Here is a 7,615-nt window from a genome sequence, read left to right as displayed (position 1 = left end):
AAATATTGAAAGAGTTGGTGTCCACCCTATATGTACTTAGTGCCTTTGCAAACCCACATCTCTATAATATTATAAACAAAAAACACTCAAACATGAGTGTATGACCTCTATGGGAATTTAAATTGGGTTGCCAGCACTTATTGATGAGTAAAAATAATTTTATTTAGAATTGTATTTATTTAGCAAAAAGACACCAAAAACAAATAACCTATGACATTACACATAAAAATTGTAGACATGTGCAGAGTAAAATATTTCGTTTCGGAATTTCGTTTTCGTCTGAAAAATTAATTTATTTAGTTACTCCCGAAATTCGTTTTTATTTATTTCGTTTTTCGTTCAAAAATTGCATTCGTCCGAAAATCCACATGAATTACGGTCGAATCTGTCTTTGAAGGCTTATGGTGTCTGTCGAATGTATAAAGAAGATTCGACGGAGCTAGTATATAGCATACTTCGTGTGAACTTTAGAACCCTATTAAAGTCTATGGGACTCCAACGTTCAAAATCTAAAGTGCTAATTTTAAAGGCTAATATGCAAGTTACTGCCCTAAAAAGTGTTTGGGGACCCGGGTTCTGCCCCAGGGGACATGTATCAATGCAAAAAAAAGTTTTAAAAACGGCAGTTTTTTCGGGAGCAGTGATTTTAATAATGATTAAAGTAAAACAATAAAAGTGTAATATTCCTTTAAATTTCGTACGGGGGGGGGGGGGGTGTCTATAGTATGCCTGTGAAGGGGCGCATGTTTCTGGTGCTTAGAACTGTCCCTGCACAAAGTGTCATTTATGCAGGAAAAAAATCCTTTAAAATCACTTGCAGCTATTATGAATTGTCGGCTCCGTAATACAGAGAACACTCATTGAAAGTCATTGATAAAAAAAAAAAAATTCATTAAAAAAAAGCTTGAGGGTCCCCCAAATTCAATTACCAGGCCCTTCAAGTCTGGTATGGATATTAAGGGGAACCTTAAAAAAAATTGAAGTGGGGTCCCCCTAAAAATCCATACCAGACCCTTTATCCGAGCACGCAACCTGGCAGGCCGCAGAAAAAGAGGGGGTGATGAGAGAGTGGCCCCCCCTCCCTCCTGAGCTGTACCAGTCCACATGCCCTCAACATTGGGAGGATGCTTTGGGGGTCTGTGACCCCTCAAAGCACTTTGTCCCAATGTTGACTGCTCCCGAAAAAACTGCCATTTTTAAAACTTTTTTTTGCATTGATACATGTCCCCTGGGGCAGGACCCGGGTCCCCAAACACTTTTTAGGACAGTAACTTGCAGAATATTTTCTCTGTGTCAAATCTTTTTTCTCTGTCGAATATTTTCTCTATATAATCTTGGACTAATAGAGGTAAGGTTAGGCACATTCGGCCACAGGTTCTATAGACACAGATTGTTATTGTCAGAGTCACGTCGAATCTCCTATTCTATATCGAACTGTTGTAACAACGATCTTATGTTGGATCTTTCGTTTTTCGGGTTCTGTGCTTTCGTTATCATTTGTCAAAATGAAAACGAAAATAGCTGAAATTCGGACGAAAATGCATTCGGACGAAAACAAATGCACATGTCTAAAAAATTGGATGTATACTAGAAGTGTATAACATATACATGAAACAGTAAATGACCAGCTCTATCGTGAATAATATGTACAATAAAGATAACCCAACGTTTCGAGGTATATATAAACAGTTGACCTCTTCAGGGGTAATTTACGGTCAAATCATGTAGATCGTATACATGAACGGTAAGCTTCTCATAACATCCAAGGAGAAGATCAATCTGCCACAGCTCCACCGAGGTCAGACGGCCCAAAGAATAAGAAGAAATTCAGATGTGTAACCAAAAGTGGGGGTTATTGGGGGAAAAATACACCCCAACCATAAACCCCATGTTCCCCTTAATTACTCCGGGATCCCGGCCATCACATGGTATCACAAAGGACACCCCACAAGGACACGCCATACTCCAATTAACCATCTTAGATAACTAAATAAAAAAAAATACATAAAGAGTACCATATAATTAACTACCCAGTGCAAGGGCATATGTATCAGTATTGAGGTGATATCAAAGGGATATATAGTTGCACATAAACTGAAATGAAAAATGAAAAATACTACCCTCACTGCTGATGCCAGGTGTATCTGATCACAGGTGTGGACCCACCTGCCGAGACCAGGCTTGGAAAATCCCTCCACAGGGGCAAAAGCCACCGATGTCACCACACTTAAAAAGTGTGGTGTAATCAAAATCTGAAAGCATCAGATATAGACAAGCAAATTAATAGCTCCATTCTCGTAATCAGACAGAACTCTAGTTAGCCATAATATTTATATATCCGTATAGCTTACCAAGCCGGTCTCTGTGTATCCCAAACCCGTGATCAGCTGCAAGCAGGAAAAGGCACTTGTGACTGGCCTGTTATATACAGGCGTCACACAGTGCCATTAATTAGGTTAATTCAGTTCAGCCGTGTTTGATATATTTAATATCATTGGAGCAAGGCGCGTCCCAGATCAACAGGTGCCCCCCGAGCAGATGACGATCCCCCGCATTCGCACCTCATCCAATGATGGATAAAACAAAATAATGGCATATAAATCATGTACAAAATAAATTATTCAATGCTATAATTAAACAACCTTCCTAGATTAAAGTGCCAAGTGCAAAAAAAAAAGTCGCTGAATGGCCAAATAGCAAATATAAATAATGATATGGTGAGTAGAGTTCATGTAGTGATAAAACTCCAAATAATTGAATGGTGAGTAAAGTTCATATAGTGGTGTGTTAATGCCTTAATATACTAGAGCAGTCCACTCAGGGAGGAGGGATCTAAGCAAGTGGTCCAATGCAGAGGGGAAGGTGCATGAAAAAACCTGAAAAGCCAAAATTGGATCACCCGGGATAGTGCTTTCTTGGCCCAATTCTCCAATTACCTGATGATGTGGACACACATGCCAGTGAGTCAGTCAGGCAGAACATTACAAATAGGTAGACTCCAAAGACAAACACTAAACAGCTTACAGTGGGAGTTGCGATTGGAGCTCTGATGGAAATCATCCAAAATGTGGATGATAGAAATCGTCCAACACATGGATCAGCAATTAACTCATACCATTCAGAACCTTGTTGTAAACAGCATTGCTGTGGAATGCACATATTATAAGTGAGTACTAATATTTATAGGTAAAGTTCCAGGGAATATTTGATTGCCTCTTAAGGGATAAATAAGGCACAAAGGACGGAGGAAGAGGGAGAGAGGGATGGAGGGACAGCAGGCCCAGGTTCTACACAACAATAGAAATATGTGTATTCTATAAAGTTTAACAATCAGCAGATAAAGATATTCCAAACACCTGCAGCAGCATATGTCACCACCAAATTGCAGCAGCATGTGTCCCAACAAATTGCAGCAGCATGTGTCCCTCCAAATTGCAGCAGCATGTGTCCCTCCAAATTGCAGCAGCATGTGGCACCATCAAATTGCAGCAGCATGTATCACCACCAAATTGCAGCAGCATGCATCCCACCAAGTTGCAGCAGCATGTGTCACCACCAATTGCAGCAGCATGTGTCATCATCAATTGCAGCAGCATCTGTCCCAACAAATTTCAGCAACATGCGTCCCACCAAATTGCAGCAGCATGCATCCCCCCAAGTTGCAGCAGCATATGTCCCACCAAGTTGCAGCAGCATGCGTCCCACCAAGTTGCAGCAGCATGCATCCCACTAAGTTGCAGCAGCATATGTCCCACCAAGTTTCAGAAGAATGTGTCACCACCAATTGAAGCAGCATGTGTCCCCATCATTTGCAGCAGAATGTATTACCATCAATTGCAGCAGAATGTGTCACCGTCAATTGCAGCAACCTCACATCAAACCCCCCTCCCACCTTACTTACCTTGCAGTGTGTTGTCCTCTCCAGCGGTGTCTCCTGTGGAGAGGTCCGTCCTCTCATACTTCCTGTTTCCTCTCTCCTGGGCGCAATTGGAGAGAGAAAAACAGGAAGTGACATCAACTCAGATGTTACTCAAACCGCCCGGCCATAGTAATATATACTACAAATGGGCGGAAGCTACTTGGCGCTACAGAAAGCGCCGCAAGGCAGGCTAAATGCACACAAATGAAGTGCCACATCTGCAATCTCGTGATTGCATAGATATGTCGCTTCCCATACGTGCACTGTGTCCAGCATCAGACTGTGTCCGGCATCCGAGCACAGTGCACTTAAGGACCTTCTTTTTTTTTTAAAGGGTCAGCTTTAAAAAAAAAAAATTTTAATTTTTTTTGTGACTGCCTGGAGGGGGGTAGGGGGCAGCACCCAGGCGCCCCTATGGATACTCAGGCGCCACTGATATACATATTTTTACTTCCTCTGGATCAACTGTGGGCATTGGATAATGTTTCCTATTTGTGTGTCTATTTTTTTTATTCCATTGGCTAAACTGGGTCAACTCATTTTTCAGTCAGATTAATTATGCAACCATGTAACTAGGTTGAATCATCTCGTATGGATTTCATCTTTGACATCAAGATTCAACTTGCAATTTCAATTGAAACATATTCAAATATTATTATCATTTTCTAAAAGTGCTGACAGTGGTTGATGATTTTAGCTGCGGCTTTCTTTAAATCTTTATTCCTCAGGCTGTATATAATTGGATTAATCAGTGGGGTGACCACAGTGTATAGTAATGACAAGAATTTAGTAATATTAAATGACTGTCCTCTACGGGGTACCAAATAAACGCAAACTATGCTACCATAATAAATGAAAACCACGGTCAGGTGGGAGCTGCATGTTGAGAAAACTTTCTTTCTGCCGGTAATAGATGGGATTTTAAAAATGATGAATATAATATAAACATACGATACAATAATAATAAAGAATGGAATGACAACAGAGCCAAAAATGATGAATGTCACTTCAAATATAACAATAAAGGGATAAGAGCAGGAGAGTTGTAGGATTGGCTCAAGATCACAAAAAAAGTGATCAACTATATAGGGACCACAAAATTTTAATTTGGATATTGTTAAAGTGGGAATCAATACTATTGTTACACTTAAAAACCAGCATGTGATAATCATTGTCCAGCAGAGCTGGACATTCATTATTAAAGTATATTGCAATGGTTTGCAGATGGCCACATATCGGTCATAACACATCACTGTCAGAAGAAGACACTCTGAGGCTTCAGAAACACAAAAGAAAAAAAATTGGGTGATGCAATCAGAAAATTATATTATGGAACCTTTCATCAAAACAGCATGAAGTGTGTTAGGAAGAATGTTAGTTGTCAGTATGATATCCAATGCAGAGAGCTGGGAGAGGAGGATGTACATGGGAGAATGGAGGGATTTGCTGTAGGACACCAGTGTGATGATCATAAGGTTTCCACATATTGTCATACAATAAATCAAAAGCAAAATAGAAAAAATTAAAAATGTTATACTGTGTGGAGTCTGAAGTCCTAATAGTTGGATCATGGTAATATTGGACATATGTTTTTCCTCCATAACCTGGAGAGAGAACAATAAAGATGGGAAACAGCTTTGTTCAGAGGGTAAAATGAAATGTATTCAGCTAATCTCAATATTTTTGTGCTGATATGTTTATAAAAAGTGATGCAAGGGTAAATACAGTGTTAAAAGTGCCATAAGCCATACAATATATGGTCAACGGTTGGTAGACATTTGACCATCACAGCTTTTTGCATATCCCATTCCAAAATTAAGATAATTAATATGGAGTTGGTCTTCCCCTTATATGTGGTTACACCATTCTACACTCTTCGAGGAAGACTTTCACTAAGATTTTGGAAGATGTCTTTAAAAAAAAAAAAAATCTTTATTTTAATGTTTTCAAAAAATAATGTTTACAATAAAACATAAATAATACTGCATGTATACATGAAGGAACATCACAGAAAGTTTAATTGGGATAAATCTTGTACAAATAAATGATGCATGCTATGGTAACACTACGAAATCTTGCATGAAGGTTGGTTAAGCATGTTAGAAAAATTTGAAAAACATTTAAGAAGAAGCAGAAATATTACATGCAAGGATGAGAGCTCCAATGTACTTCTGCAAATCCTGTAGTGGTACAGAATTGCTCAGAGACTAAGTTAAGTCTTAGGCCGCGTACACACGCGCGGACTGTTCGCCCAACCTTGTCCGCTGAACAGTGTTTGGGCGGACAGTCCGCTCGTGTGTGGGGCTTCAGCGGACAGTTTCAGCGGACAGTTGGCCGAACAAGGTCTTACGGAAATTCCGAAAAACTGTCCGCTGAAACAAGGTTTCAGCGGACTGTTCGCTCGTGTGTAGGCTTGTTCGGCCAACTAAGTCTCGCGCATGCTCAGAAAGGATTTCCACGTCGGAAGGTTGCATTGCAGTGTATAGGACGTCGTATTTTTCGTCCCGTCTTACGTGCCGTTCACGTCATCGCGCACGGTTTCAGCAAACTGTTCGTCCGTCGTGTGTGGCCATGTCCGTCCATGCTAAGTTTGAGCGGACTGTTCGCTCAAACTGTTGGACGGACAAAGTTGGGCCAACAGTCCGCGCGTGTGTACGCGGCCTAAGTCTCTGTACACACGGTCAGAGATTTAGAATTCTGTTTTTAATAATATTAATTCTCTTTTTTATTTTTAAATAAATAATATATTTTTGAATATGTCGGTTGTTCCTACAACTATCTCTTTTGCCTAAAAAGTCCAATTGAACCTACACCTTTCTTTGAGGTCTTTTGTGTGGAGGTTTGTTTCAATTTTTTTTATTTTTTAAACCTTTTTTTTTTCACATGTATTCCATACCTCCCAACATTTTGAGATGGTAATGAGGGACACCTACTAGCAAATGTATGTAGGCATAGGCCACGTCCCCGCCACACCCCCCTTAAAGGAGAATTAATCATCCTTTAAGGGGGTTAAAGGAGGGTTAATCCTTTAAATCCACAAGGGCTTTTTTATTTACCACTTCTATTACTTTATATTGGCTTTTAAAATTTACAAATGCAGCAATTTAGAGATTGGATGAAAGGTTTAGGTCTGGAAACACTTTTTTGAAAGATAAAAAGTGCATATTATATACATCGATATAGATCAGACCAAAATGAGGGACACATGAGGAGGAAAGAGGGACAGAGGGCCATTGCTCCAAATCAGGGAAAGTCCTTTGAAATCAGGGACAGTTGGGAGCTATGGGTATTCCTTTCCACCAAACACACCTTACAAGGTCTTTATGGAGCTGTCTTTGTACACAGGTGCACAGTCATGATTGAACAGAAAAGGTAATTCCCCAAACTTTTATAATAAGTTTGGAAGTGCACATCTAAAATGTCTTTGTATATTGTAGAATTAAGAGTACACTTCACTGAAAACACATGCACTCACTAACTTAGCTGGGCATCTGTGTGAAGATTTTAAAATGATCAGCCATTACAGCCCCCTTTGCAACCAAAAGAGCCCTTGTCCGTCGTGTCATGGATACCACTAGACCTCTGAAGCTATTCTGTGGTATCTAGCACTAAGACATCAGTAGCAGATCCTTTAAGTCCTGTAAGTTGTGAGGTGAGGCCTACATGGATTGGACTTGTTTTTCCAACACATTCCAC

General features: G+C 39.9%; 1 pseudogene; it reads right to left on the bottom strand.

Annotated features, from left to right (window-relative positions):
• Positions 1 to 707: 707 nt before the first annotated feature.
• On the bottom strand, positions 708 to 5,577 carry LOC143962378 (olfactory receptor 11L1-like; annotated as a pseudogene).
• Positions 5,578 to 7,615: the final 2,038 nt, after the last annotated feature.

Source organism: Lithobates pipiens, unplaced genomic scaffold, assembly GCF_037356315.1.
Source record: "Lithobates pipiens isolate NorthernLeopardFrog02 unplaced genomic scaffold, aLitPip1_a1.2 Scaffold_8, whole genome shotgun sequence".
In the NCBI taxonomy this organism is placed as follows: Eukaryota; Metazoa; Chordata; class Amphibia; order Anura; family Ranidae; genus Lithobates; species Lithobates pipiens.
Note: the sequence above shows the minus strand (reverse complement) of the source record. Positions and strands in the feature narration are given on the sequence as shown.